Below are 7,096 nucleotides of genomic sequence, written 5' to 3'. Positions count from 1 at the left end.
TTTTATAAGTAATTGCTTCCTTTTCCAAGGAGATTTTAAATTGAAGACTTGATCACTACTTATTTTTTTGTTTTAGAGATTTTTGTTCAGATATAGATTGGATCAGTTGGCTTTTGAATTTCCTTCTTGACTCTGTAGTTCTATGATTCTGTATGCTCTAAAGAAAGCACTATTAAAAAGAAAATAATTGTAAGCACTAAGCTAATTTCATTATTTTCTGGAAGATTTAAGAAGAGTCTCAAAGAAAGCGAGAGTTCCTGTTGTCTCATATTTCTTTTGGATAGCAGAATTAGTCTTTAAAAAAAAAAGGAAATGCTGTACTTGTGTACTTCCGGCAGCTCTTTGGTCTCAATGATGTCTCTCCATATTATTTGGGTATTATGTTCATCTAATCTTGTATGGTTCTCCCATAAACATTTTAACAGAAGATCAGGTCCAATTTAATCCAGAGGCTTTACTTCAGGTTTTATTGTAGTTGTTTTAAATTTTTTATAGTTGTCTTTATTATTTTTTCACATTATATGGGGAACATTGTAGCATTCTCACTATTCATCCCTTAACCTTGCTTTATAACTAGTCTGACTTCCTCATTTATAAAATTTCAGAATAATATTATTTTAGCCACTGCTTAAATGTGGATCATCCTTATAAATTTTCTTCAGCCTTCTTAGACATGATCACTATTCATCCTTCCATGATCTTTTGAGTCACCTAAGATTTTGATGCTCTAGAGATTGTGGTGTTGACATATAACCATAAAATATTACTTGGAGAACATTTGTGATTCCTTTAAAATTGTTTTTTTTAAAGCGTCATATGATATAATCCTCTCTCCTACTTCTATTCAATCCTATACCCAATTCACTGTCCATCTATAGTATCTAGAGCAGATAGAAGATCTATTGTACTGCTTCAGTGGCTTTTCAACTTTATATCATAGTTTAAACAATAGACATTTTCCTTATTTCCTATGTGGATTGTTAAAACTATCTCTTTTGAGTAATCATGCCCCTCACTTAAGAGATGATCAGGTCCTATGCATAGATCTAAATCTTTATTGATATTAAGACTCATTTGCAAATCCCAAATCATAATAGTAACTCATATTACACTTGGTTTTGCATCTTTTCCATTTCATCTCAAGACATTCTCAAAATAGGCCAAATATTATATAGTTTCCATAAAAGGATAAAGCTGTAGGCTATGCAAGGAAAGTTTTGTTATTACAAACTCACCTAATGCTAGAAGATTGACCCTCAGCCAATAGGATCATTTATCAAGCATATAAGATGCCTAAAATAGACACTTTTACAATTATGGCTTGCCTGACTATCTTCCCAGGAGTTAGTGACTCAATAGAGATTAAAAAGTAACATTCTAACATCAAGGAAGTCTTCCAGGGATCTCAGTAATATAGTTTTAATTTTGTTTAAATCTGAAGAGTCACCTGAGACTGAGTCATTTTGCAAAGACCAGTGAAATGATAATAATAGCAGATTTCTGAAGTGAGAAATATATTCTTACTACTCTGTACATCCCTTCCTCTCCCCAAGACTCCATATTGCAAATGCTTTCACTATCCCTTTCAGGTATTAAAATGCAGTTCATACTTCTCAATTGTCCTATCACTCTTTCCAGATTGCTAACAGTAATTCTAACTGGATGTAGCCATAAACCACATAATTATAAAAATGAATGGCTACAAGAGTCCTTAAGTATAGTTCATGCTCACAGACTTCTACAAGAATTGGTTGGTTTCCCAAAGCCTTGATAAAGACTTCAGAACACGAATTTCTAGTTCTATAACATATCATATAATATCATCCATTATAGTTATCTGTCTACCAATTCTGACAGACATAGCTCTCTTTAACAATAAGACGATTCAAACCAGTTCCGATTCTCCAGTAATGAAGAGGGCCATCTACACCCAAAGAGAGGACTATGGGAACTGAGTGTGAACCACAACATAGAATTTTCACTCTTTCTGTTATTGTTTACTTGCATTTTTGTTTTCCTTCTCAGGTTTTTTTTTCCTTTCTAGATCTGATTTTTCTTGTGCAGCAAGATAACTGTAAAAATATGTATACATATATTGGATTTAATATATACTTTAACATATTTAACATGTATTAGACTACCTGCCATATAGGCGAGGAGGTAGGGGGAAGATGGGGAAATTTGAAACAAAGGTTTTGCAAGGATCAATGTTGAAAAATTACCCATGCATATGTTTTGTAAATAAAAAGATATAATAATAAGAAAATTGCATTGCAAGAGACAAAAATTCCAAAATGGTAACAATTGATAGTTCCTCAATCTTCTAGATTTATTTGTACTACAGACTTTTTTTAAAGATTAGTTACTATATCTTATCTTAACTCTTTTATCTCCCACATTTCTTCATTCATTGTTCTGTGCATGAGAGATACTTAATAAATATTTGCTGAATTGAATAGAAAAATTCTAATTTATTAATTTTCAATGAGGGATAGGACAGCTAGATGGTGAAATGGACAGAGTACCAGGTCTGAAGTCAAGAAGACTCATCTTCCTATGTTCAAATCCATCCTGAGACACTACCTGTGTGACCTTGGCAAGTCACTTAACCCTGTTTGCCTCAGTTCCTCATCTGTAAAAGGAGCAAGAGAAGGCAATAGCACACCACTCCAGTATCTCTGACAAAAATAAAAACCAAATGAGATCATGAAGAGTAAAACAGGATGAACAAAACAAAAATGAGAGGTAAACCTCAGACAAATCAGGTCACCTATATTCCTCTTCAGTTTTCTCCCAAATGATGAAGTTAAATGCTATATAAACCAGAAAGTCCATTGCAACTCTAAGGTTCTATTACTTTATGATGATGATTCTATGACATAATAATTCTACTTGCTAAGAGGACCTGAAATATATCTATCCATTATTTGGAAAACTTCTTTCCCAGGATTAAGATACCTGGGAAACCTTAATCCATATCTGGGAAATTTTAATCCATAACTGGGAAGTGACTGAGCATGGATTTCTAGAAGAAGAAAAAAAGGGGGGAGGGGAGAATTTGAAGTTCTTAAAGGATAATTTGTCAAAGTGTGGATTAACCTGCATTATCCTTTATGTGAGTTCTTAGTCTCTTTTTGCAAATTTATTTAAATTCTAATTCAGAAACAAAGCAATGTGAATATAAATTGATTTGTGCTTTAGCTTTTATCCTTAAACTCTAAATCTCTTTATGTTTGTCCCAGAGGAATGAAAATATAGACCACAACAGGGATAGACTTGCTATCTAGACCAAGAATTTTCATGTTTTCATGCTGACTAGGGGAATCTTCTCCCTTTGATAATTCTAGACATTGTTTGATAGATTCATATCAACTTTCTTTAAACTACTTTATCCTTATATCACTTTTTTAATATCAGTAAGTTATCTCCAAATTGTATCATAATTTCTTGAAATTGTACATCATATGCATGTGGAATTGTAGACAGTTAATTTTATATGTAGTGTAGGAGTTCATCTCCTTCAGTCATAGCTTATTACTTTTAATCTGAGTATCTTGTCTTTGTCCTTGTCTTATTGTGGGATCAAGATTTGTAATAAATTTTACTTGAGGATCAAATTATAAGGTGATTCTTATATATTTGGGGGAATATACAAACATCTATATAGCTAAAAGAGTTTGGTCTATTTTGACTCCCTCATAGGAATTCTCATTTCTCTCTCTCTCTCTAGATTGAGATTAAATGAAAGTGGAAATATATTTATGTTTGAGCCAATCCAGGATTTCTTTGTATTCTCAAAAGAATCAAAGCAATTTAATTTTTCTTTTTCTGTAATGGAATGTAGAGATACCTCCTTTCAAATTGGGCCCTATTACTTCCTTTGCATGTTTTCTTTGGTGTCATCATCCAGTTTCATTTATTGTACCCTCCCACTTACCTTACACACTCCTGAGGAATGACCAATTGCTTCTGTTATCTGCTCTTCAATTCCAATAGCTAAAATTTATACCAGAACACATCTATCTGAAAAATGACTTTTATTTTTCTGTGATTATTGTACATAAAATGGCCACATGTAAAGTATCACCAGGGAAACACTAATGACTATGCTAATATGAAAAACTGAAAGCATCAGTTTGGATAATAAGCCAGTTAAAACATAATTCACTTGTGTTTTACTTGACTTTTAAAGCTCAGTTTGAGGTAAACAGATGAGTTTGTTTGTGCGATCTAGTTTGGAAATTTTTGTGCAATGGGGCAATTGACCAATTGCACTTGAATATATTTTAGTGATGATTAAAATCAAATAGAAACAAATCTTTTAAAATTGTATTATACATAAGAATAACATGTTATATTTGAAAATGCATCCAGATGATGTCCATTCTTCTTTTCTGTGGGTAGAGCATGCACTGCTCCACCTACTACAAAGGATTTTAAATGACCAATTTCTTCACAGAAGTAAGTAATTGTGGTGCTGTATAGCTTTTGACAAAGAGAACACCTTGTAATTGCTAATTTCCTGGATCCAAATATATCTCCAGATTGTTATCTAAAAACTTGGTGCTTTACAAGGATTTATACAAGAATGATGCCAGTTTTCTTATAAGTGCAGAGGAACCCAGCTTACAAGGAGTATCTTTGGATGAAATAGATAAACCTACCCATTTCCTAAAAGGCATGAAAAAGACCACAGGACAAATTTGTCTCTACTTTTTTCTCTATACTCTTGTCTTCATCTAAGATTTTCAGTCATTAGAAGTTATCCTTCATGTTACTTTACTGTTTTGTTTTGTTTTGCTGAGGCAATTGGGATCTAGGCAATTTGACTTGCCTAGGGTCACACAGCTAGAAATGTTAAGTGTCTGAGGTCCTATTTGAACTCAGGTCCTCCTGACTTCAGGGCCGGTACTCTATTCACTGTGCCATCTAGCTGCTCCTGTTTTTTTGTTTGTTTGTTTGTTTTGTTTAGTTTTTTTTTAATATGCCATATAATTGTTATTTGCTTGCATTTTTTTACCCAGTTTTTCTTTTTCTTCCTTCTTGATCTGATTTTTCTTGCACAACAAGATAATTGTACAAATATGTATCCATATATTGGATCTAATAAGTATTTCAACATATTTGACATGTATTGGACTACCTGCCAGCTAGAGGAGGGCGTGGGGAGAAGGAGGGGAAAATTTGCAACAAAAGATTATGCAAGAGTCAATGTTGGAAAAATTACCCATGCATATGCTTTGTAAATAAATTTTTTTATGTTTCTTCGGTTACTTTAATCTTTTTTTTAAGATGGCCCCATTCCCACTGACTCTCTTTTCTTCACTCTGACTTTTTTTTTAACCTTCTTTTCCCCTTAAAATTTTGTTTATGAGTTTCCCTTTGCTTTTATCTAATTATGCATTTCTTTGCCTTTTTTTCCCCTTTCAATTACTCAAATAAATTCCTCCTTCTCCTTCTTTATAAGTTGGTCCTGTTCATCAGTTGTTATTAATTTCATTTTTTTCTACTTTCTAAAAAATTTCTTTCACTTTCTCCATTATTCGTTTTCTCTTTCTGTTTACTCTAGACTTTCTCTGACTTATAACCCCTTATAATCATCTGGTTTTTCTTTCTTTTCTCTGTATTCTTCAGACAACCAGCCCTTCCAAGGTATCCATGCTAATCTCTCTCTTATGGACAGTTTTTACCACTGTCCTAGGGTTTACCTGATGTATCCTCTTTTCCATTGCATCTCTTAGAAAAATGCTGATTATTTTAGGTGGCAGAAAAGACACTGCTCCATGTAGGCCCCTCCACCATTCCTGATCTTCATCCTTTCTTGAAGATCTTTTTCTCTGCATGTGCCTGGAAATCTTCCAGTGTCCATGAAGTTCCAACACTCTCCCAGAACAAGTAGATTTTTAAGCATCAAATCCCCTAAGCCTCTTCCAGTGTTGTAAGGTAATCATCTCCCTGTACCAATAGGAATATTCCTCAATGGGATATCCTCCCACCTCCAAAGTAATGTTTCTTTCCTCTCCCATGCCTTTAAAATCTTCCCTTTAAGCTTTCTTCTTTCTGAGAGCACACTACTACTAGTTCTTTATTTGACCTCAGCATATCACCCATTCCTCTCTTGCTCTGCTTTCCCATTTCTTTCATGTATCTTCCTATGTTCTACCATACAAAAACTATAAAATGTAATCTACAAAAGGAAGCATACACTTGTAGACAAGAAGGGATCGTCACTTCTTTATTCCATCTTTATTCCCTCATTCCTTGTGTACATTTAGAAAGAAATTTTTTACTCATCTCTCTTTTGTCACTCTGTTGCTATTGCTGTCCTTGCCTGATGCATTGCTTTACTCCTTCTGCATTTCTGTTGTTTGAGGTGTTCAAGAAGCAAAAAATCTCTTCAATTCTGGTTTTCTTTCTAAAAACATTTCAAACTTTTCTTTATTATTGAACATCCATTTTTTTTTCCTCTGCAGGTAGCCTCAGATTTTTAGATTAGATCACCTTGGACTTTATCTTGAACTTCATTGCCCTTCAGAATATTAAAGGTCTTTCTCTTGATAGCTTACATACTAGGTTGCTTCTAAATTGAATGTTAAATTTAGCTACTGTCTTGGAGTTTGCAGTCTTGGATGTTTGGGGTCTTTTGGTATTTTTTTTCTGGAGGCAATCAGTGAATTCTTTCAACTTGAATTTCATTTATATACAAAGGTTGTTAACAGTTGTATTCTATTATTTCCTTCATTATGATATTACAATTTTTTGATTTGTCATGTTCTTCTGGGAGAGCTATGATCCTTAGGTTTTCTCTCTGTCTGTCTTTAGAATCCCTATGTTTTACTTACTTGCGAAGTGAACAAATTTTCTTTTAAATTTTTTTTTTTGCTTCTCTTCTAGGTTGTCTTTCACTTCTCTGTATTTGCATTCTCAATCTATTATTCTCTCTTTTGTTTCTTTGGTGGAGTTTGCCATTACATATTCAAGTTTTTCTCTTCTGCTCATTATTTTTGCTGTGCAGGACATAAATTCAGCTCTCACAATTCATTTCTCTTTTAAACCACTTAAGAACAGAGTTTTGGGATTCCATTGCTCTCCTTAA

At 33.3% G+C, this 7,096-nt stretch overlaps 1 protein-coding gene across 4 annotated transcripts in view; it reads left to right on the top strand.

The window, feature by feature from the left end:
• The first annotated feature begins 2,948 nt into the window (after positions 1 to 2,948).
• Positions 2,949 to 7,096, top strand: part of LMNTD1 (lamin tail domain containing 1) — an 85,104-nt gene continuing 80,956 nt past the window's right edge. For 3 of the 4 annotated variants that reach the window (XM_031938479.1, XM_031938478.1, XM_031938477.1), the window contains exon 1: positions 2,949 to 3,115. The gene's annotated coding sequence lies outside the window, so the exon portion shown is untranslated. The remainder of the gene's footprint in view (positions 3,116 to 7,096) is intronic. The other variant, XM_031938480.1, reaches the window with a different exon arrangement.

This window comes from Sarcophilus harrisii, chromosome 5 (genome assembly GCF_902635505.1).
Source record: "Sarcophilus harrisii chromosome 5, mSarHar1.11, whole genome shotgun sequence".
Lineage (NCBI taxonomy): Eukaryota > Metazoa > Chordata > Mammalia > Dasyuromorphia > Dasyuridae > Sarcophilus > Sarcophilus harrisii.
The sequence above is the reverse complement of the archived record's forward strand: the minus strand, read 5'-3'. Positions and strand labels throughout refer to the sequence as shown.